We start from the raw sequence: 24005 nt of genomic DNA, 5'->3' as shown, positions 1-24005 counted from the left end.
TAACAATAATTAATTACAGGATGAAAGAAAGGGATGAATAAGTATATTTTTGTTATCCAATGGCCTCTCCACAGGCCTAACCCTTTTATGAAACTTCAAAATCATAACAGCCAGAGATCAGTATCACTTTGTGTAGCGAGCCAAATACTTTTAAATGTTCTACTTAAACCAAATTTAAATTCTAATAAACAAAGTAATGTCAAATGTAATTCATTATTTCATGTTCAACATTGTACATTTTCCAACCCATGTTCCTTTTAGTTTAGTCTAAGCATCAAAGTGTTTTTCATAACAGGCACTTCACGTTCTCATAGCTGTCCCAAAGGTTTTAACTTTGTGTGGACAAGCTGTTAAAAAAAACACACACACACACACCATAGTTTTCATATTCCTTAACACTGGGTGTCTGTATGGTGTTGGGACTGCTGAACTTGTCTCCACGTTCTTTAAATAAGTATTTACGTATCCACATTGATAATTGTTGGGTTTTGATTTGGTTTGAAATTTCTCAGCAATGACACCCTCAGACACCCAATATCCTCCATGCTGTGCCATCAGTAATAAGACAGATGTGAAGGGGATGCAGCTCTGCCTCTTTATATGCTCTGGTCTTAAATCCATTTTTGCATAATACAGTGGGGCAAAAAAGTATTTAGTCAGCCACCAATTGTGCAAGTTCTCCCATTTAAAAAGATGAGAGAGGCCTGTAATTTTTATCATAGGTATACCTCAACTATGAGAGACAGAATGAGAAAAAAAATCCAGGAAATCACATTGTAGGATTTTTAATGAATTTATTTCCAATTCTTGTGGAAAAAAAGTATTTGGTCAACAACAAAAGTTCATCTCAATACTTTGTTATATACCCTTTGTTGGCAATGACAGAGATCAAATGTTTTTCTGTAAGTCTTCACAAGGTTTCCACACACTGTTGCTGGTATTTTGGCCCATTCCTCCATGCAGATCTCCTCTAAAGCAGTGATGTTTTGGGGCTTTCGCTGGGCAACACAGACTTTCAACTCCTTCCAAAGATTTTCAATGGGGTTGAGATCTGGAGACTGGCTAGGCCACTCCAGGACCTTGAAATGCTTCTTATGAAGCCACTCCTTCGTTGCCCTGGTGGTGTGTTTGGGATCATTGTCATGCTGAAAGACCCAGCCACGCTTCATCTTCAGTGCCCTTGCTGATGGAAGGAGGTTTTCACTCAAAATCTCACGATACATGGCCCCATTCATTCTTTCCTTTACACGGATCAGTCGTCCTGGTCCTTTGCAGAAAAACAGCCCCAAAGCATGATGTTTCCACCCCCATGCTTCACAGTAGGTATGGTGTTCTTTGGAGGCAACTCTGCATTCTTTCTCCTCCAAACACGACGAGTTGAGTTTTTACCAAAAAGTTCTATTTTGGTTTCATCTGACCATATGACATTCTCCCAATCCTCTTCTGGATCATCCAAATGCCCTCTAGCAAACTTCAGACGGGCCTGGACATGTACTGGCTTAAGCAGGGGGACACGTCTGGAACTGCAGGATTTAAGTCCCTGGCGGCGTAGTGTGTTACTGATGGTAGCCTCTGTTACTTTGGTCCCAGCTCTCTGCAGGTCATTCACTAGGTCCCCCCGTGTGGTTCTGGGATTTTTGCTCACCGTTCTTGTGATCATTTTGACCCCACGGGGTGAGATCTTGCGTGGAGCCCCAGATCGAGGGAGATTAGCAGTGGTCTTGTATGTCTTCCATTTTCTAATAATTGCTCCCACAGTTGATTTCTTCACACCAAGCTGCTTACATATTGCAGATTCAGTTTTCCCAGCCTGGTGCAGGTCTACAATGTTGTCTCTGGTCTCCTTTGACAGCTCTTTGGTCTTGGCCATAGTGGAGTTTGGAGTATGACTGTTTGAGGTTGTGGACAGGTGTCTTTTATACTGATAACGAGTTCAAAAAGGTGCCATTAATACAGGTAACGAGTGGAGGACAGAGGAGCCTCTTAAAGAAGAAGTTACAGGTCTGTGAGAGCCAGAAATCTTGCTTGTTTGTAGGTGACCAAATACTTATTTTACAGAGGAATTTACCAATTAATTCATTAAAAATCCTACAATGTGATTTTCTGGATTTTTTTTTCTCATTCTGTCTCTCATAGTTGAGGTATACCTATGATAAACATTACAGGCCTCTCTCATCTTTTTAAATGGGAGAACTTGCACAATTGGTGGCTGACTAAATACTTTTTTGCCCCACTGTATTTGTTTCTCACCATTGACTTTGTAACATGCTGCACACAGGTGATACTGAGGCTGCTCTATTGTACATTAGCTAAACTATGTCATGCTTAACTCAACTCCTGAGTTATTATTTCATATGTCACACTGAGTAACATATGTGAGAAAAGGGAGGGAAGAGACAATTATATTTAGTCATCTATTTGGTTAAACCTATGTTTTATGGAAGCAAAAATGTATTTCCTGGTAAACTAATACTCTTTCTCAAACGGTAAATGGTGATCTAATATAACATTTAGAATCTGGGGGGGGTTGAAATAAGGCTTTCGCTCTGATGAAGAAGAGTTTTAATCAATCAGCACCTCAGTGCTAATCCACAGTATCAGGATACCTTTACACACCAGAGACTCAGAGCAGTTACCTAAAGAGAGGAGAACAAGTCGGAGAGACTTTTTATTTTTCCAGCTCTCGTACAGAGATGAACTCTGAACTGAATGAACAGTTTCCAGAAGTACAGAGAATGATTGTTTCTATATTTCCAATGACCAAACATAGTGGTTAATAATATATTTTGTCAGATTAGGTTACACTTTCAATAACTGTTTTCTGATTATAAGATATTGAATGATAGGATATTTATAATATTATCACAGATACTGTTAAAATCATCTAAAAAATCAGACTTAACAACACTACTTTCTACATTTTCTATGCACAGACAGAACTACAATTAAAGTGAATAGAAATGTCAGTTTAGAAAACTAAAACTAATATATGTATAATCCTTTATATAACAATGACTCATAAGCATAATTGTTCCTCCAGTTAGAGAATGATCATCTTAAAAAAGGATATTCCATATTCAACATTAGATAAATACAGACCCTTTCAAAGAACCATAAGTATATTTTTGGCTAAATATTGCTAATAACAAGTAATTGATTGAGTAATTTGGTACGGATCAGTTGTAGCATTTAATGATACATGTATCTATGAATTTAAGTTTTAAGAATGCTTAATCCTTCCTTTCCAGGGTTTGCCTTTTCTTTTTGAGATTGTTAAACATTTTGGGAATTCTTTAACTTTTCCTTTTCAGATTTTGAAATAACATTGATTTGATAAACTTTACTTCTTTGACTAGAATGAAATAGCATTGATTTGATTTTGATTTTGAGCAAAATAAACGTAATTGTATTCATAGGTGGAGTGGCACTTCAGCCATACAATTTATGCACTGATTGATTTTAACTGTAGCCTGAGTTAAGTAATGTTAATGATATACTGACTAGTGTTCAGCTTACAACTGTAGCTCAGTTTCCATTTAGATTTATAGCTTTAAAGTAAATAAATAAGTAAAACGATTCATGATAATCTGATAAAGATAAACGACAGCAAATCATTAATGATGTAACTGTGAATTTCATGTATGTTTATCACTGTGCTTTAAAAAAGATGCTCCAGAACACTGAAGATGATGTTATTGTGACTGGTGCGTCAGTCATTGTGATTGAATGTTTCAATCTGAAATATTGATTGTTTAATCTGATTGTTTGCAACAACTTGTAGAATGCCAACAACCTTTCTGAAGAGTCTCATTTTTATAAGTCCACACAAATGTATTATTAGATTACGGTTTATTAAGTTATCAAAGTTAATAAAAAGAGAGGAACTGTTCGGGAATATTTTGTGTAAGCTTGTAAATCTTTAGCTCAGTTACATCCCTTCTCTCTGTCCTCCTCTGACCTGGCTCTACGGCCTTGCAGGTGCTGTTATCTTCATTAAGGAGGGGCAGCCTGGGCTTCCGAAGCCTTGTTGTTCCCACGGTGGGTACAAGCTCATGCTGACCTAAGATTGGCGTTATTATTTAGGGACAGCTAGCTCCAGTTTATCTGGACCCAGATGTTCCGGTAAACACCTTATCTGTGACCTAGATGACAGTTTAAGTTAAACATATTGTCTGAGCTTGTTTAGTCTGGCGTTTGAAGAATGTTGATTACCCATTTGGAACTAGTTAAAACCTCTTCCTATCCCTGAGATCTTCAGAGTTGGTTTGGCAACCGCTGTGGCAACTCGTGTCTACAGTAAATGTCTTGTCAATTCTCCGGCCGTAACTCCGAATAAACCTAACAGTGTTTTGCCATCAAGTTCCTGCTCTCCAGGGTCTCTCTGTTTCGTCTCCATTGCTTCAGAAGTTTCCACCATAGTTATAATCAGGCCAGCCACCTGTTAGTGGTTTCAGTACACACACTGTTTGTGTGTGTTACTACCATATTTCTCTATCCCCTCTGCAAAAAAAATCTATTGGCAGAAGAGCGTTCATGTTTAAAGCCCCAACAGACTGGAATATTTTCCCTGCTACTATTAAATCCCTTGCATCATTGGGTAAGCAAGCATTATCGTCTCATTTTCAGCTGGTCTGCTTTTGTTATCGATGAAACTTATCTATTTGACACTACTGTCTATCAAATTGTAATGATTGTATGTATTACTTCATGAATTTTACTAAACAGACTGTACGTGGTTTGTCCTTGTTTATCATGCTTTGCTTTCTGTTATTTTGTTCATGTATGTTAAGACATTGTTTTTGTCGGGACCCCCTTGAAAACGAGGCGGTGCATCTCAAGGGGTTCATCCTAATAAATACACTTCTATACTTGACCTTTATTTGCTCTGTTTTTGTTGATTCTTCCTATTGAAACTCCTTTAGCACCCCACACCATAAGTTAGTCAGAAATAACTCGTTCTTCATGGGATTCTCTGCTCGTTTTGCTTACAGAGGAAGAAGCCTGACTTAGCCAGGTATGTTTTCTGCAGGTTACCCAAAGATTGGTCAAGAGGCAGTGTATCCTATGCACATATTTTGCCAAACGACCTATGAACAGGGAGGAAGACTTTCAAACATTGAGTGTGAATTTCAACACATTATTATATCAATATCACTTGTTGCAGGAAATGTTGGAGCTAAACAGATGGCCCCTGATCAGATGAATCAGTTGAAGTGACTGATGCTCATGTTTCAGCAGCAGTTATGAGAATAGATGTGACTCATCGACAAAGACCTTCTGCTCTCTATTTTTATTCCTGAAAATAGAATGTGTGTGAAGAAAAGTGTTGGATAGAGCGAGGTGATGGTGTGATTTCCCCTCATGAATAGGAAGGAGAGAGGTTAATTAAAAGACAGAAGGGTGGAGAGGCAGAGGGATAAATGAGGCACAGGGGAAAGAGGGAGAGGAAACAGGTGGTAGAGGAGGAGGGGAATAGGGAGGAGAAGGGAGGGTGCTAATAAAGTGGATGGGGAAATATTTTCTAATTAACACTCCTCCAGGTTGATCCCATGAGAGCTCTCCCAACTGGCCTCCTGAAGCCTCCCATCATACCTCCCTCCATCCTTCTCTTCCTCAGTTTGCTTAATACAACTAAATAAGGCCTCCTCTAACCTGGATCCTTTTCCCTTTCTCCTTCTACAGCATCCTTCCCATTTTCCATTCTTTTTGTCTCCCTTTCTTTTCCTCCAGGCTTCTAAACCCACCTCTTATTCTCTGTACCGACTTTTGAACGTTCCTTCTCCTTCTCTCTCTGTTCATTTCCTCCTGACCTTCCTTTGATTCCTATACAAATTCCTTATGGCCCCCTGCTTCTACAGCTCTTACCTCCCTCTTCTCATTCTATTATTGTTCATTGCTTCCTGTAATTATTGTATTGTAACTTGTCTCTGTTCTCACTCTCTTCCTATCACCTACCTTGCCCTCCCTCCCTCCCTCTGCTTCTTCCCCAGGAGTTGACAGGCTGAAGCAGGTTGTTATTAATCCAATCTGTTCTTCCTGGGGTATGTACACGCTGACTGACAGGAAGAGAACACAAACACTCTCAGCAACGACACACTGGGGAGGAGAGAGAGGGAACAAACTCTACAGGGCTCCAGAATGCGACGAAATGGTCGCATTTTGCGACCAAAATTTGAGAGTGTGCGACTGAATTTTACATGGTCGCACATAAATTTGCCGTTTTTTTTTCTTTTTTTTACCCGTTAAACGTGGCCGCGTCAATGAATCCGGCATATTTTGCAGGCCAATGAGTGTGAGAAGGATAGGGAATGTGTGGAGGGGGAGGGTCCTACAGATAATCGAGCCTGTATAAACATCTGTGGAGGAGTCGAGGAGAAAGATGTCACAACCTGCTACGTGCGTCTTAAATATGAGCAAGCGAACTATTGACTCGTTCTTCCGACCTGCGGCCATTGTGCCAGTGTCACTGTCGGATGATGATTCAGAGGTTAGTGCGGCAAAAAAGGTCCGAACCCATACTTTTCGGGAAGACTGGCTGCGAGCAGTTTAAACACAATACTTTAGTTAAACACAATCTTAGCCTCAAGCATAGAGTATGCCGAGACATGTTAATAAATGAAAAAGCAACCCCCCTGCCGGCTGCTTTTAGAAGACAAGAGGCTGTAAATAATACCGCAGATTAGGCAGAAATGATGCTGAAATTTAACACGTCCTACTTTGTTGCTAAAGAGGAACTACCCTTCAACAAATTCAAAAGCCAGCTCGACCTTTAAAGGAAGAATGGATAAAAAAGGAACGAAACATAGAACAATGACACAGCAAGCGCGCAATTCGTTTGAGTAATTGCTGATACTCTGAAGGGGAAGACGTACACGAAGATAAAAGATGCTCCATATCTATGAATTATGATCGATGGGGACACCGACGTTTCGATTAAGGAATGTTCTAGTGAAATGTTATTGGCCGGTGCCCCTAATGTTTTCATACATCAGTCTTGAGCCCTAACTTTACCTAAATTGTGCAGAAATATGGCGATGGTTTTTCATTCACAACCCGTTACCTCTTAGGCCCAGACGCAGCAACTTGTAGGAAACAGCGTCTCACAAGCTATTAATGTGGCATACCCACTTAACGGGAAAAAACTCAGCTACCAGACCATATTAACCATTTTTACCAAAACGAAATAAAATTCCAACACCAAGCGTCTAAATCAGCACTAAACGAAAGCGAACTAACGCTACATAGCACAGAGTGAGCTAAAGCGATCTTTGTACTTCATGCTATCAGCACAAACCACATATCATATGAAACCTGAAACCTGAGATTCCACAGATTCCATTGGTATAAGTCTCATCACTGTATGAACAAAACTCACTGAACTAGCAGCCAAGAAACAGCAAGAAAATTGCTTCACTTCACAGAACCATAGCTATAAACAGTGTTTGTGATCAAAAGTTGTGTTCAAGGTCATACAAACGCTGCTGAAAGTCAATCCAATGTCTCTGTGTCACTTTGAAATGATTACTGATAATCCATCATTATTTAGTTGTAATAAACTGGTACGGCACAATAAAGCTATGCCATTTTTTCATCGTTTTCTTTAGGGGCGGGACATTTCACAAATCTCTAAGTGGTTGACCAATCACAGCAGAGTCACCAGCTAACCAATCAGAGCAGAGTGCGGTTTTGCAAAGGTGGGGGCATGAGCTCTTCACACCGTTTTCAGACGGAGTGAAAAGTGATCATTTATGCAGGCAGTGTACGGAAAATAAAGAGCTTTTTCAACATTGAAGCATGTGAACATGTCATAGTGGAGCAACAAAATACATATATGGACCTGAAAAGTAGCATGATAGGGGACCTTTAATTTTGGTAACACCAAACACCATCAACAAAAACAAACACAGATTACAATTACAGAGATTCATCAATCGTTTCATGCTTTTTCAGAACAGGATCTAACAAAGCCAATCATTTTCTTCAAGAATTTGGTTTGAAGCAGCCTCGGAGAAATACAGATCTTTAAAAGCTTCTTCATTCTGTGTTGTTACTGGTTTCCATCACTGCTTGATTTGGAGAGGAGACCTCTGTCAAAAATAATTCTTCAGGTAAAAACTTCCTGACAAATGAACACTGAAGGAATGCTAACCCTGCAATGGTGTTGAAGACAACCACTCCCATGATCCCACAATGCCACCAAAGGTAATGTGTTATTGTTTTGATTGAACTACCCTTAGCAGAATAAATGACATTTTGAATGTTGAGTTTTTTTACTTTACAAAGTTACAGAAATATCCCTGTAATGGAAAATACATTTTGGTTGAAGTATGGTCAGATTAACACACTTGGCTAAGGTTGGGTTATGTTGTGGGTATGATGAATGTAAAGGCTTCATCAAATGAACTTTGCCTTGGAATGGCACTGAACGGGGTCATAGGTTGAAAACCATGATATTGGCCCATACAGTGTCCTGCAAAGATATTGAAGTATGTTGGAAACATTGTTTCCTCTTTGAAAGATCAGGCTTCAAACCATATCCAATGTTCAGTATGGGCCGCAATCCAAACACTAACTGCCATTTCCTTTATTTATGCAAAGACCCTATTCATTTCTCTCAGGCAGAGAAGGGTGACAGAACGATTGTATGTTACTGCTAAGACTAAGCTCAGTGGAAGCTTTAGGGCTTTTAAATCCATCTTTCAAAATACCAAAGATCTGTTTTTTACCTTGTCTAAATGAAAATGTCAGTCTTTATGTGGCAAAAAACACAGCTGAAGCTTCTCCAGCTGAAAGGTGTGGGTGTACACATATGGTTTTAAATGTCCCTGTTTTGCACTGACACCTAAATAAATGCATCTTCGTTTTTGATGAAAGGAGCAGACAACCTTGGTTTTATTTCAGAATCAATTTAGATCTATTGCTCTCTGTAAACCCTTCAGATGAATATTGTAATATGTGTCATGGCAGCACTTAGTCATTTAACATGTTCACAAAATACATCCTGAGAGCTTATTCTCTGACTCATAATCTTCCTCCTCCTCTCATTTGCGCTGCATTTGCATTCCAAAGCTTTATTGGTTTCCTTATTTTTTTTACTAATGAGGTCAAAGTAAAACTATATTTTTTAACTTTGACCTCATTAATATTTTCTTAGTGTTAGCGCTGAAAACTGGTAAATTTAAACATTTTTACAAAAAGGAAAACTTTAGTCCTGATTTGGACTGAAGCATAAGGCTGGAATATCTGACTGTCGACTTGAATTGACGCAATATGTGACTGAAAACGGCTATGGTTGCTGCTTTTGGTTAAGTTTGCAGGACTTTCTCTTAACGCTCAAGTGACCATGATGTTTTGTCTGGATATTCATGGTCTTCAGAGGATGATTAAAAATGACACCTTTCCTTAAATCTCCATTGTCAGGGTATCATTTTCATCTTTAGTTAATGACAAGGTAGGTTCTCAGAAATCTAAAGGCTGGATTTTAATAATATTTGCTGACAATATTGATTGTCAACCCAATGAGTTTGGTAGCTTTTCGTTAGCAGATTCACTATCAGCTCAAGGCCACACAGTTTCAAATGTTATCACTCGATTTAAATTACTACTGTTCTAATGCGTCAGACAGCCAAACTGCACCTACTAAGTTGTAAATGTACGAACAAGATGTAAAACTTAATGAAACGTAACATTAGAAACATATATATATGTATTATATAAGAACAGAATGTTCTTAAATATTGTACAGTGAAACTAAATTAAACATTGTTTATTACTGCGATTACTATTTAGATAAATAAGCTGCTTATGGAGGCACTTCACAGAGCTCAGGTGTTTAATAGTCTTATAGCCTGTGTGATGAGTCTGTCTCTGAGTCTGGTGGTTTTGGTCCTGATGCTGCGGTACCGCCTGCCAGAAGGCACCAGACAGAACAATTGGTTGCTGGGGTGATGGGGGTCCTTGATATTCCTGTGGGCTTTCTTCCTGTCAGGATGCTCTCTATGGTGCATGTGTAGAGGGTCAGGATGCTCTCTATGGTGCACCTGTAGAGGGTCAGGATGCTCTCTACGGTACACCTGTAGAATTTGCAGAGTATCCTGGAGTCCATGTTAAACCTCTGTAGCCTGTGGAGGAAGAGGAGCTGCTGTGGAGCTGTTTTGGTGATGGTGTTTGTGTGATGAGTCCATGTCAGGTCCTCAGTGATGTGGACACCGAGGTACCTGAAGCTGCTGACTCTCAACAGTAGTCCCATTGATGGCGATGGGGGCGTATTCTTCGCTCTGCTGCTTCCTGTAATCCATACTACTTGGTCTTGCTGACGTTGAGATGGAGGTTGTAATATTCTGACAGATAGCAATGGTTAACAATGCTTGTTTATGACTGGCCCACGTGATGTGACGTAGGAACAGTATGCGTACGCAGCCAGAGAGTTGAGTGAAGTTCGCCTACCTACCAGACGTGAATGTCTATGTCTCCGGTATACCAATAAATGTTGAATATAGCACGTCGTAGTCTGGAGTCTTTGTGTGTGTGTGTGTGTGTGTGTGTGTGTGTGTGTGTGTGTGTGTGTGTGTGTGTGTGTGTGTGTGTGTGTGTGTGTGAGTGTGTGTGTGTGTGTGTGTGTGTGTGTGTGGGTGTGTGGGTGTGTGTGTGTGTGTTCATGATCAGTTCATTTTCAGTTCATTCATTCAGATTCATTATTTGTTTCAAAATATATTGTTTAGCGTTCAGAAGCCTGACAGCAACAGAATAATATCAGTTATTTGTCAATGTTTTCTTCTCTTTTGCTGAACCCACTTGGGTTATTATTTTCCATTTTTAAGTAATGTTTTTTTTTTTTTAATATTTAATTGTGATTTTCAAATGTACAAACAGTCAACATATATATAAAACGAAAAAGCAAAAGACAGCAGACAGCACCACATTAACATCATGTCATATATTGGTCAGTACAGACAGAGAAGATATTCTGGAATGGGGGGTAAAGCGGAAGAAGGGATGACAGCAAAGTACAAAATAAAAAGGAAACAGCCTTTAGTAATCTCTCCCACTCTAGGGACCACCGGGAGGACTCCAGACCAAGGCGTGGCGCCCCCTTTGTAAGATATCTGAAACGCTGAGTGGAATATAATCAAGAAAGGGTGGCCACAACCCATCAAAAGAACTTTCATTACTCTTCAAGACTGCGCTCAGCCGCTCCATTGGTAAAACTTTGAAAATCTCCCCACGCCACTGGTGTAAAGTAGGAGGCCTAGGCTTGATCCACTAAAATAAAATACACTGAAATAAAATACACTTCCTTGCCAAAAGTAGAAGTTTGAACAAAAGTGTTTCCTGCATGTATGGCGTAGACAAGTCATCATTCACAATATTCAACAACAATAGACCAGGCTCCTTATTGACAGTGTTGTTAAAGATCTTACCAAGTTTCCCTGCTACCCTTTCTAAGAATTTAGATATGAGGGGACATTGCCAGACACAGTAAAAGTAGGATCCTATGCCTGTTTTACACTTGGTACATAGATGAGAGATCTTTGGGTCAATAACATTAAGGAATTGGGGTTTGTGCTGAAGCCTGTGAAGCCTGTGAAGCCTGTGAAGCCTGTGAAGGATTCTATACTGATTTTCAGTGAGTCTATTGCAAAGAAAGGTTTTCCCCATTGACTCCAAGGCATCAGACCATCTCTCCTCCTCAAGCCCAAATCCCAGATCCCTCTCCCATACATTTAGGATTTTGTCAATATTAAATGCATTGACTTATTGTAACTTTCCATAAAAGTGAGAAATAAAGTTCTTAATGCCCTGGTATTGTTATAAAACAGAGTCTATAAGAGTAGCTATTGGTTTATCTATTGGGAAACTTACATTGTTAATAAAAAGTCTGACCTGCAGGAAGCCAAAAAATTGATTAGATTGGGATATCAAATGTTGCCTTAAGTTGTTCGAATGATAGCAACGTATCAGACACAAACAGGTCACCAATAGTTTTAACCCCTTTATCATACCAGCTCTGGAAAATGTTCTTACCCAACCCTGGAGGGAAGGTACTGTTTTGGGTTATGGGGTGCAAGATTGTGGAGTATCCCTTTCTACCAACCAGTTTCATAATGTCTCTCCATGTTCTTATTGTACTCACCATCATTAGGCTATTTTTCACCTCAGATGGAAGCAGGGAAGCATCACATATGACTAGGCTAAGTAGAGATATAGACGGACAGTGCCAGGCATTTATGTGGGTTTCTCCACCAGGGTCTAGGAAGTGTCCCAGCCATCCTGACACAATTTGTGCGTGACAGGTCCAATTGTAGAACTGGAAGTTGGGGAGGGTGAGACCCCCCCTTTCTTTGGGCAGCTGTAGTGTTTTCATTTTGAGGGGTGGCCTCTTACCGTGCCAGATAAAGTTGGAGACAGATCTTTCAATGTCATTGAAGACAGATTTCCTTATCGTTAGAGGGAGGAGCATCTGCATGGGGTAGAGCAACCTCGAGAAAATATTCATTTTAATCAGGCTGATTCTACCCATCCAAGATAATTGTTGCTCGAACCATCTATTTAAGTCTGTCTTTATTGTTTTGACAATTGAAGTAGAGGTTATTTATATCAGCTGAAATCTTAATGCCTAAATAGGTGAAACTAGCTTCCGACCATTTAAAGGGGAAGTTTACCAACGCATTCCTGGTCCCGATGTTACGTAACGGTAAAGCCTCAGATTTATCATAGTTGATTTTATAGCCCGAGAAGCCACCGAAGGTGTCTATAGTTGAGATAAGAGCTGGAATTGAGACCTCAGGTTGTTTCAGAAAAAGAATTATGTCGTCAGCATAGAGTGCCAGCTTATGTACAACACCTCCAAGAGTGACTCCAAAAATCCCATTATGGCATCGTATGGCTTCAGTTAAGTGTTCGAGGGCCAATGCGAACAGCAGAAGGGACAGTGGGTACCCTTGTCTTGTGCCCTTCCCAGATGGAAAACCTCTGATGCACAGCCATTGACCAATACCCTAGCCATAGGGGGACAATTGCACCTTCACCCACTTAATAAATGTAACCCCTAACCCAAATCTCTCAAGTACATTGAAAAGAAAAGAAAATTCAATCCTATCAAAAGCCTTGGCTGCATCGAGAGAGACGCAAAGCATTCTGTCTCCGGTTGAGTGGGCTTACTGCAAAACAATAAGAAGGCACCGTGCATTTGTATGAGAGGATCTGTTCAGGATGAATCCTGTCTGATCGGGGTTGATTAACAAAAAATCCTCCAGTCTCCTGGCTAGCAGTTTTGATAGGATCTTACAATCAACCCCAATCAGACTTATTGGTCTATAGGAGGATTTGCAATCCCAAGGTTTATTGGTTTTTAAGATAAGTGATATATTGGCCAAATTAAGCGTCTGTGGCAATAAACCCTTATCAAAAGACTCCACAAACATTCTGGTAAGGCCTACAATAAAAGCAACCATCTTCTTATAAAACTCTGGGCAGAACCCATCAGGACCAGGGGCCTTACCCCCTGGCAATGACATAATTGACTCCAATATTTATTTTTCAGTAACTGGAAGACATAGAGTGTTCCTGCTCTCATCAGAGAGAGATGGTAAATTAATATGCTCGAGGAACCTATTCTTATCCTCTGTAGAGTCTGAAGAGTATAAGTTTTTATAGAATTCTTTCATAATTTCAGTCATCTGCTTGGTTTGAAAGTGTCGCACTCTTCTACTGTCTTTCAATGAAGAAATGAAATTGGAGTCAGTCCTACCCTTTGCCAGACGAGCAAATAGTCTGCCTGGTTTGTTGGGGGACTCAAACTGCTTGGCATAGAAGATAGCCGCTTCTGCTTTTTGAATGAGAAGATGTTCAAGGGCTGAGCGGGCTGCATCCAACTTTAGTAATACTGAGTTAGAAGAGGGCAGCTTAAAATCCCGTTCCAGATCAGATATGTGCTTTTCAAGCTCTATTTTTTGCTTAAGTGATTCCTTCTTTTTAGCAGATGTATATGATATGATCGCAGCTCTCAAGTATGCCGTAGCAGTCTCCCATATTGTAGATGCTGACATGTCAGGAGTTTCGTTGAAGGAGGAAAAAGAGATTTAACTGCTCCTCTAAGTATTTAAGAAAACTGGTAATACTAAGCAGAGCTGAATTTAGGCGCCAGTGTCGTGATGCTGGATCATAGTAAGGAGGAGAAAATTCAAGATAAACAGGTGAGTGATCTGAAAGAGAAGTTGTCTTGATAGAGCATAGTTTAACCCTATCCAGAGCCTGCCTTGATGTAAGAAAATAGTCGATTCTGGAAAACGAGCCGTTTGGGTGGGAGAAAAAAGTATAATCTCTACCTTTAGGATTAAGTGTCCTCCAGGTGTCAAATAAATTCAGATCACAACAAAGCTCTCTAGTAGCCTCTGCCATCTTTGAAAGGCGGGAGGCGTTGGAGGGGTTGTGGTCCAACACTGGATTTAAGCAGGTATTTAAATCTCCCCCTGATATTGTAAGATGTGAGACATCAGACGATAGATCTGCCGACAGTTTGGAGTAAAAAGACGTTTCAAATGTATTGGGAGAGTATACACACCGCAATGCAAGACGCTCCCCATACAAAAAACCTGTAATCAAGACATGTCTCCCTTCAGAATCTTTTATGCATTTCTCTAGAGTAAAGGGTATCTTTTTATGGAGCAATATAGCTACCCCACGACGAGTGTTCAAGATCAGATAATCTTAGTTACACTCATTGATATTGGATTGGTTTATGTACACGTCTGTGACCGTGACCGATACTTATAAAAACGAAAAACTGTAAGATTGAATACACGTCCGTGAAATCACAAACGACGCATCAGTTACGGGATGACCGTCTGCAAAAAGATGATCAACATTAACGTTAAGCAAGCGATAAGAGGTGGTGCTGTCAAACAAAATACGGCCATACTTGAACAGCGGCCCATGTACATATACCCCAATTGGGTCAAAAACAGACAAATTAAGGGTAATTAACAAAAAAAAACATTATAAAAAGTAAAAATAAAACACCCAAAGGGTAGCACAGCAGCCCGCAACACCGAAAGAGGTCATCACTACGGAGAGGGGAAAAGGACGAAACAAAAAACTCTCCCTGCAGCCCCCGCGCCCATACAGAGGCTACCCTGCCCATGTTCTAAATAAGTTATTTTTATTTTATTTTTTCTTGCGAATGTCCGCTTGGCTTCATTGTCGTGAGTTACACCGGGGTGGCAAAATTTGGCAAGGAAACAGCACAATGGCTTAATAATTTGCAATAAATGTAACATGGGCACCGGAGCTCTGCGAAAACACAGCCTTCAGTCAGCCATCGTCACGTGACCCCCGAAGTATTATTGCTTGTCTTTCACTGGTTATAGATGGACAATTGATATGTTTTCAAAAATACAATTATTCTATTGACCACAAATCATTGTGTTTGTAATATTCCAACATAATAAGGTTGAAGGAATCGACGGGACTCCTGTGGAGAGAGTCAGCAGCTTCAGGTTCCTCGGGGGAAACATCAGTGAGGACCTGACATGGACACATCACACCAGGGTCATATCCAAGACGGCTCGACAGCGGCTCTTCTTCCTCCGCAGGCTGCGGAAGTTCAACATGGACTCCAGGATACTCTGCAACTTCTATAGGTGCACCATCGAGAGTATCCTGACTGGCTGCATCACCGCATGGTATGGCAGTTGCACCGCCCTCAACCAGGCCCGTCGCGTTCAGGTAGGCATGGTAGGCAATTGCCTAGGGCCCCCGAGTAGGAGGAGGCCCCCCAAAGACGACAGGTTAAGATTTTTTTTTTTTTTTTTTTTTTTTTTTTTTTTCAAAATTCAAAGAAAAGTCTGATACAAATGCAACATGAATCAAACAACATGCATACCAATAAGACAGGTCATGTATTCAACAGCAATGACGATTTTAAATAGCTTCATAATAATAAGCAGTCATCTGTATATGAAGGGCTCTGCTGCGACTGCGAGGGCAGCAACAGCGCCTCCCTAGAGCATGCGATGTCCGAAAAGCGCAACGACACATTGTAGTCGAAATACCCCAGCTCGAGGGGGCCCCCCTTTCCCATGCATTAGCGCGACAGCGTCAAGTGCAAGTGAAAAGTGAAAAATTAAAATGAAGCGAAATTATCTCTCCGGCAATCAAAAAAGAAGAAGAAAAGGGAAGAGGAGCAGAAAAGAAAACAAGACACCGGTAAGTAGAATATACACAATCAACATGAAAATTGTGCCAGGCAGGGTATACCATATTTTGCTAGAGTAGCGAGGTTGTAACGACGACTAGCTAGGAACCAGTGGTTTGGCATGCTAGCATGCTAACCAAACTTAAACTGCTACCTTTGACTTCACTATAAGTTCATAACGTTATCAGCTGGCCAAATTGATCAACGATTAATTCCTCTTAATATCCTAAATAAACTTCACATATGTTTTCAGTCGTTAGAGCCTTGAGACAACCAGTGAAATAGTTATTCCTGTAGTAGCTAGCTATTTAATAGGAGATTAACATGGGAGTTTACAATAATTTTGCTAGAATACCATTGGGTTGATTTACTTACTTTATTTACATTTTAACGGTTAACATCCGGCGCAGATCAGCCACATGAAGAAAACAGCCACTTTAGTGTCAATTAATCCTTTTCTAAACCTATTCTGCTGTTTGTTGTTGTTGGTCTCCATGATAGCTGTAAATACCACTGGACCACCGTTAAAAACTGTACCGATAGCTTTGAGCTTTTTCTATGGGACACAGACAGTACACAGACACACACAGACACACCACGGGTGCGGGGATGGCGCTGTTGCCACTCACAGAATTGATTTCAGGAAAACAGCTCGTCTTAGTGACTGTATTTCTGTTTTCAAACCAGTGAAAACGGGATTATTGTAAGATTTATTATTATTATTTTTTTTACTTTTTTTTGGTGAAGCAGTGCTTCACCTGTAGTCGTATAGAAACCGCCACTAAACCGCCTAGTAGGAACTGTGTGTAATGCTTTTAATATCTATTTCACCACAATTATCAGACTGTAAAATGATAGGATTTCAAAAGCATTTGAAAAATAACCAAGCTAATCATACAGTACTTATTCTTTCTCCAAGGGGCATTGCTGAAATTTCTTCATCCCGCTCTACCAAGTGTTGTCTCTGGTGCTACTGAAGGTAACGTTCTTTTCTACCTATTATTAGTGCCTTCTATCAACACACTTGATGTTATCAAAATGACTTTACATTTTTCTAATTCAAGTCATAGTTGTGTGTATTCATTCCACTTGCCCACAGAGTCTTCTGGACATTTCAAATATGTGGGACATTCACTAATGTTAATGAATAACTGAGTTGTTGAGATCAATGCATGCAAAATGTGCAATATAAATAAAAAGAATATTATTTATGTATTTATTTATTTTTGCACCAGGGCCATCAACATCGTCTTCGTCACATGTTTATGAGGAGGAGCAAGTGGAAGACAACATTGCGGCGTCCACACCACTTCCCAGCAGTGGTTCAACAGAAGGTGCATTAAGCCGCACAATTTCAACTTATCACCTATCATAGTGACCCAAAGTTATAGCAGCATGTGCTGTGAAAGTGTATTAAAATGACCATTTGCTATAAAGCGTTACACAAGTAGATCACCATACCTTAAGCATTTAGTTGTCGTACTTCACACATGAAACTGTGCCATGAATTAATTTGTAATTACATATTTTTCAGCAGTGCCATCAACTCCATCACGACTTGAGGAGGAGCAAGTGGAAGCATCCACACCACTTCCCAGCAGTGGTTCAACAGAAGGTGCATTAAGCCGCACAATTTCAACTTATCACCTAACACCCATGTGCTATGAAAGTGTATTAAAATGACCCTTTCTTTTTAAAGCATTATACAAGTAGATCACCATTCCCTAGTTGCTGTACTTACCACATGGCAATTGTGCTATAAATTAATTTGCAACTATATGTTTTCAACAGTGCCATCAACTCCATCTCCACTTCATGAGGAGGACAAAGAGGAAGATGACATTGACATGGCAGAGACCACCCCACCATCCAGAACTGGGGTACCTGTAGGTATTGCAAGCACCACATTAAGTGATGACCCAGGATGTTGGCCCAGTGTCCTAACAAGCAGTATGCGCTGTGAAATAGTCAAAAAGGACCTGTGCAAATCATGGACATTGAATTCCCGCAAAACTTAGACAATCCTCCTCGAAGATTCACCAAGGACAGTTACAAAAGAACCATGAAAAATGGTGAGAATATACATCGATCGTGGCTGGTGTATTCCATCCACACAGATGGAGTGTTCTGTTTCCCTTGTACTGTTTTCGGGAAGCGTGAGCGTGACAATGCCTTAACGACCTGTGGCTACGGTGGATGGAAGAACCTTTCCTATCGCCTAAAAAAACACGAGTGCACAAAGGTGCACTGTGACAATGTGAAAAAGTGGCACGACCTTCAGAGGAGACTGCAAACCAGTACACTGATTGATCAAAGACAGATGGAGTTGATGCAACTTGAAGTTGAACACTGAAAGGCGTGATTCGGAGAGTGATTGCCATAGTTTCCCATCTGGCAGAACGCAACCAGGCTTTGAGAGGAACTACCAGTACCGTGTATGATCGCCACAATGGGAATTTTCTGGCTCAAGTGGAACTCCTAGCACAGTTTGATCCGGTAATGAATGAACACATCAGACGAATACAATGCAAAGAGACAAAGGTGCATTACCTGAGTGGAGTCATTCAGAACGAAATCATTCAGCTGGTCGGAGACAAAATCCTACAGGAGATTGCAAGAAGAGTGCACAAAGCAAAATACTTCTCCGTGATCATGGATTGCACTCCTGACATCAGCCACAAGGAACAACTTTCTGTTGTTCTCAGGATTGTCAACTGTGAAACACCTGTTTCTATTGCTGAGCATTTTTTGGGATTTGTACATGTTGAAGACACAACTGGTAAAGGGCTCAGTGAAATCCTGCTTGACCAGTTGGAGAAGCACAACCTCAGCATTTCAGATTGCCGTGGGCAGTCATACGACAACGTTTTGTATCAGGTTAACCATATGAGCAAGCTCCTCCAGAGCCCGGATGTTTCAATGCAAACACTGAAAAAAGAAACCGAGGGAGTGACAGAGTACCTAGAAGATTTCAGGGAAAATGGACTCGCATCAAGCCAAACGGATGCAATGGAGATTGCAGAAGATCTGGAAATTGAGAGGAAATTGCCTGAGAAAAAGGCAACGTAAAAAGAAAAGGCAGTTCCTTTACGAGAGTACAGATGAAACCCAATCGACCCCAGAAGAGGCCTTCAGAAGGGACTTCTTCCTGCCTTTGGTTGACACTGCCATCACCAGCCTAAAAGACAGATTTTCCAGACTGGAGGGGGCGTATGCCCTGTACGACTTCCTGTTCAGCATTGATATCATGAGGGCCACAATCAAGACTGGGAAATTGCATGAGAGATGCAGGAAAGTGGAACAAACCCTCCATGATATTGATGCAGACGACTTGGCATTGGAGATCAACTCTGCTGTCCACACCTTTCCAGATGAAGTATCCAGGTGCCCATTTAAAATGCTGGACTACATATACAGTGAGAAGCTGTTGGACCTGTACAGCAATTTAAGCATTGCACTGCGCCTACTTCTGACCCTTCCTGTCTCGGTTGCCTCCGGAGAGAGGAGCTTTTCATCTCTGAAGCGCATAAAGAATTACATGAGGTCAACTATGAGCCAAGAGAGGCTCTCTGGACTGGCACTCATGTCAATTGAGAGTGACGTCCGCAGGTCTTTGGACTTGGAGGGGATTGTGTCTGCATTTGCTGAGGCCAAGGGCCGCAAGCAGCAGTTTCAGTAGGAAATAAAAAAAATAATAAAGGCTACTTTTCAGTGTATGTTTGACCTCTTTTGTGATTAAAACGCACAGAATTGCGGAAATTTTTTTTTTAAAGGCCCCCAACAACTTCTTTGCCTAGGGCCCCCAAAATCCTAGAAACGGGCCTGCCCTCAACCGTAAGACTCTACAGAGGGTGGTGAAAACTGCTCAGCACATCACCAGGACGGAGCTGCCATCCATGGAGGACCTCTACACCCAGCGGTGTAGGAAGAAGGCCGGTAGGATATTAAAGGACCCCCATCACCCCAGGAACAATCTGTTCTGTCTGCTGCCGTCTGGCAGACGGTACCGCAGCATCCGGACCAAGACCACCAGACTCAGGGACAGTTTTATACCACAGGCTATAAGACTGCTGAACTCCTGAGCTCTGTGAATGTCTACTCACATCTGTTTATAGTACACACATATATATATATATTATACACCGTATATATATATATTATACACATCTGCCATAAATATCTGTTTATATGTCATATATGCATCCGTCTATCCCTCCTCATTCAACAGTGTAAAGTATTTAAATTACTGTACAGTGTATTAAATACTTTCAATTTATTCTACATACTGTATGTACAGTGGTATGCAAAAGTTTGGGCACCCCTTAGGAAAACCACTGCATCAGTTTGTCACTTGCTGAGCTTTTGAAGCAGCAACTTCATTTTAACATATGTTATACCTTATGGTAACAGAAACATCTCAGTAGTGAAATAACTTTTATTGGTCAAACAGAAACATGTTTATGTGCATTCAAACAAAAATAGGCATGTGCATAAATTTGGGCACCCCTAAGAAATAATTCCATTAATATTTAGTATTGCCTCCTTTTGCTGCAATAACGGCCTGTAGACGCCTCCTGTAGCCACAGACAAGTCCCTTAAGCCTGGCAGGTGGTATTTTGGCCCATTCTTCCACACAAAACGTCTCCAGTTCAGTCAGGTTTCTTGGCCTCCGTGCATGGACAGCCTTCTTCAAATAAATCCATACATTTTCAATGATGTTAAGGTCTGGGGACTGGGATGGCCATTCCAGAACATTGTACCTGTGCTTCTGCATGAATTCCTTGGTGGATTTTGATCGGTGCTTAGGATCATTGTCCTGCTGAAAAATCCAACCCCGGCGTAGCTTCAACTTTGTGACTGACTCTAGAACATTCTTGTCAAGAATCTCCTGGTACTGTAAGGAATTCATGTGGCCCTCAACTTTAACAAGTTTTCCAGTACCTGTGCTAGCCACACAGCCCCATAACATGATAGATCCTCCACCAAATTTTACAGTGGGCAACAAGTTCTTTTCATTGAATGCAGTGTGTTTTTTTCGCCATGCATACCTGTTCATGTTATGACCAAATAACTCAATCTTGGTCTCATCTGACCACAGTATTTTGTTCCAAAATGCTTCTGGCTTGTCCAGATGTGCTTTTGCATACCTCATGCGACTCTTCTTGTGATTAACACTCAGGAAAGGCTTTTTGCACATCACCCTTCCAATGAGCTCTTCCTGGTGCAAAGTACGCTGGATTGTGGAACGGTGAACAACTACACCATCAGCAGCCAGATGTTGTTGTAGTTCTCTGGAGGTGGTCTGTGGCTTCTCTGTGACCATTTTCACCATCCTTCGCCTGTGCCTTTCCCCTATTTTTGTCGGCCTACCACATCTTTCCTTCACACGGACTGTTCCTGTGGCCTTCCATTTCACAACTACGTTTCTGACTGTGGAGACAGACAGTTTAAACCTGTCAGATAATTTTTTGTACCCTTCTCCTAATTTATAATGTTGGATTATCTTAGCTTTCAGGTCAGTGGAGAGTTGTTTTGAGGTCCCCATCTTGCCACTCCCTAAGAAAGAACCTAGGCCAGGCACAGCCAGCTATTACCTATGTTAAATAGCCTTTTTCATGATTGGTTCCACCTGTCTTTGTAATTGAAGGTCTAATGAGCTAATCAAAGCAATTTTGTGCAGCAACCTGTCAGCTATAAATCCGTACAGGTGTTGAAATGAATGCTATTTATAAGGGTGCCCAAACTTTTGCACATCCCATTTTTTGCATTTTATTTTATTATAATAAAACTATGTAATGCTACCCTAAGAATTTTGGTCTGGAAAACACTAAAACGTCTACATCTTTGTAGGAAAACAAATGTTGTTGCTGTGATCTTCTATTATAAAGGAAAAGCAAATTGTCATGAAATCTCAGAGGGGTGCCCAAACTTTTGCATACCACTGTATATATATTTTACATCTTTATATCCTTATTGTTGTTATTGGACCTTACGTTATTGCAGTAGCTGTTTGCACTAGTTTATTCTTGTCTATTTTTTTTTGTTGTTTTATGTTTGTTGAGTTGTTGGAGGAGCATGGGATAGAAGATTTTCCTTGCCAACATATACGCTGTATCAGCTGTGCATATGACAAATAAAACCTTTGAACCTTATTTAGATGACAGCAGGATTATACTGCACTATATTTGCATTATGTTGCACATGTCTCTATTCAATTGTGTAACTTGTGTTGTATTTTGTGTTTATTCTTGCAGTTTTATAAATTCAAGATTCAGTAAACGGTCAACTAAACTACGGCCTGCAGAGTCTTTGTTAACTATCTGTTGAGCTATGCAGCGTGACACATATGCAGAATCATTTGTAACACCAAACTGATGGAAAAACCCCACAGCAACACAGAAAAGATGGTCTTAACATGACCCAGTGGTGTAGTTAATAAAAAATAATCTCAACATAATAATAATATTCACTTTACTTTGAAATCCCGATGAGCTCCGACATTCGGTCCTGAAGGACAACAAAAAAGTTAGACATTATAGAGTTACACATTTTAAGGAAAAAAATGATAAATCTACTTTTTAACTGCCCTCTATTTAATCTAAAACATTGTTATTATTTGACCTTCAGGTTCAGATTACAAAAGTTCAACAACATTCATCTATTCATATCAATTATTGATCCCTGGGCTGATTTCACAAGCTACTCACTATCAGTGTTCTTTGTCTCAGTGGATGCGTTTGTGAGTCCCTCCCTTATGTACCACTGGCTGCTAATCATCAGCTTTTCTACCAGCTTGGGTCAGGGCAGTGTCATCATGGAAGCATACCGCTCACCTTCCAGTTCCTTTGTATTCCACACAGCAGGCACGTGCACACATATACATCAAAATGGGCTTGAGCCCCTGCCCTTTTTTCTTCATCCTGAGAAAATGGCCTTTTTATGGGGTGATTTTTTTTTTTTAAATGGATGAATATCTACTCCTGTTTGCGTAGAGTTTCCCTTTCCAAAAATATATTGATTGAATATAAAATAAAAATATCGGCCGAGATCAGCGGTACGAGTGAACACCACAGAGAGACAGTCATTAAGAGAGAAATAATGGCAGGGAAATAGAGCAAAGTTAAAAGAGAAATTAAGTCAACACGACAGCATGAAGACCTAAAGGAAGCTTTAGCGCTCTCAGAAACTGCACTGCATGCAAGTGAAACCTCTCTGAATGTCTTTGGAGATTGAGAACCAGGGGGAACAAAGGCTGTGAGACTTCTCTAAAACTGATCACCAGTGTTTCCTAGACTTTAATATTTGCAGTCTTCGGAGGCCTTTCAAATGTGACAGATCGTGGATTGAAAATTCATGAGCGTGCAGTGAATTCCGTAATGAGGCATCAACAGATTCTTTTAAATGAAATAGTCAAACATTGGTAATAAAATTCCAACTGCAGATGAGCTGACAGTGGAATGGTTGTAGCCTGCAGCAGTATGGCTGTCATGAATACATATCAGAGTCTCACTGTTGGCCAGCCCTCTGCATGTCTCCTTACAGGTTCCTCAGTCTATGTCCTTCATTTCTAAAACCTTGGTGTATCAGACTCCTGAAATCTGAACCCCAGTCCAAAAAGTCATCCTGAATGCATCAGCAAATCAGTTGGAGGAGACCCCGAGCACTAACAGTGTTGGCCCTCATCTTCTTGAGACCCCCCTCATGTCCCTGCTGCTGGTTAGGTTAGGCTCATTGTTCTAACCTGCATACCAACTCCCATCTTGGCAGTGCAATCAAATATTTCAAAAAAAAGTGACAAGAGTGCACTTTG

The sequence above is a fragment of the Eleginops maclovinus genome, chromosome 18 (genome assembly GCF_036324505.1).
Source record: "Eleginops maclovinus isolate JMC-PN-2008 ecotype Puerto Natales chromosome 18, JC_Emac_rtc_rv5, whole genome shotgun sequence".
NCBI lineage: Eukaryota > Metazoa > Chordata > Actinopteri > Perciformes > Eleginopidae > Eleginops > Eleginops maclovinus.
The sequence above is the reverse complement of the archived record's forward strand: the minus strand, read 5'-3'. Positions refer to the sequence as shown.